Source organism: Apodemus sylvaticus, chromosome 1, assembly GCF_947179515.1.
Source record: "Apodemus sylvaticus chromosome 1, mApoSyl1.1, whole genome shotgun sequence".
NCBI classification, from domain to species: Eukaryota; Metazoa; Chordata; class Mammalia; order Rodentia; family Muridae; genus Apodemus; species Apodemus sylvaticus.
The window spans coordinates 160,063,460-160,065,227 of NC_067472.1; positions in this window are offsets into that span (position 1 = coordinate 160,063,460).

Below are 1,768 nucleotides of genomic sequence, written 5' to 3' on the forward strand. Positions count from 1 at the left end.
ATGAGGAGCAGAGGTAGATCTGGGAGTATGTACTGAGAATAGTTGTAGATTAATATGATTAAAATTATTATAGGAAACTTTTAAAAACTAACAGAAATATTTTAAAAACTAAAAACAACTTTAAAAACTGAATATCCTGTCTTATTTAAACAATATTTTTAAAATGGCAAAATTTAGATATTTGTAGAAAACAAATTGAAGTGAAATAAATAAGCATAATTTTGTTAATAATAAGACATTGAATTACTGTAGGGCTTACATATGTAACATTACAAAAGTCTAGGTTTCTGTACTTAAGAAAAGAAAAAAATTACCATTTTCCTTGCTGTTTTGGTAAGAAGAAAAATCATCATCCTGATGTGAGGGTTTCAGGAAAATTTTCACATGATGTCTTAAACAGCTCTGATAAGACTCAGTGACTGCAGTGCACACATCCCTGAGTGGTGCGCGTTTCTCTGAGTCAGAGTTTATCTACTTTAGTTAAATCTTTCTTTTCAACAAACTGCAAAACATCTTTACAAGCATAGCTCTCTGAGAATCAGAATATTTGTGTGACACATCATTTTCATAGAGTATTATCAGATCCTCAAAAACTTGCCAACGAGGACCTTGAGAATTCCATAACACTAGAATGTACTCCTGTTAAGATATTATAATATTAGACACATTATTTTTATGAAACTGTGGATGCTATCAGGTGCTAAGAAAAATTGTCATAGATAGAGAGGGAGAAGATAAAGGAGTAGAAGAGACAGAAAAAGAGAAGATAGATAGTTATATATGTAAAAAAAAAAACCTTCCCATCAATTAAAGTGATTTTCATTCAAAAGTGGCAGAATTTCAACTCTTTGTTATAATAGGTTGACATTGACCATAATTAAATCTATTCTGGATGCATTCTAAAGGTCCTCACCTCACTTGCTTTCTCAAGACATTCTTTTGGTGTTTTCAACAATTACCTGTACATTAAAACCATAAGCAGAAGCTTAATAACTAATAACACATATTGTCCATATATAATATTTTGAAAAATTATTGATATACTAATTGACCCATAAAAATAATTAGTATCAGTGTACAACACTTAAGATCTTGATAATATGTGTAAAACACAGGTTTATGGCATGGTTTGCTCTCAAAAGAAGTTGCACATGGGTATTATTTGATGGCAGAATTCATCATAGGATAGTACCCACACTACAGAGACATGCCTTCAGCTCCTGCATTAAACAAGAGTTTATATGCAAAGGATGCTTTACTTGAACAGATGATTTTTTTAGAAGGAAAGAGGGGCTCAGAATGGTTGGGAGTTGAAGTCAAGTTTTTGCATTTTCCTCTTTGGTTGAAGGTAAAGTGTGAGGGATTCTTCAGCACCATTTACAGACTCCTTTGAAAACTGCCAGTTTAAAGGAAGTGTAGAGAAACAGGTCAGAATTGCACCTGTTGTCTGATTTATTTAGCTGGATCTAAAGAGCAATTCTGTGTTCACTGCCTAAACCCTTACAGAAAAGGTTGAAGGTAGGAAGGGAGTCAGACACAAAGGTCTTTCCATTTGATATATGTTGCAGTCCCCACTTAAAGTCTTGCAAGTATAAATTAGGTGGATGGAAACAAAGGTCCATCTTGCTAGTGAGGGCATGGATGCTGTGATCTGAATGCTAGAATTTATCTCATTGTTAACTCTATAACATCTTGTTGCCAAACTTTCCTTGCTCCTTTGAGAGCATATCTTGATGAAAAAGTACCACATTTCGCATAGCTAACAATC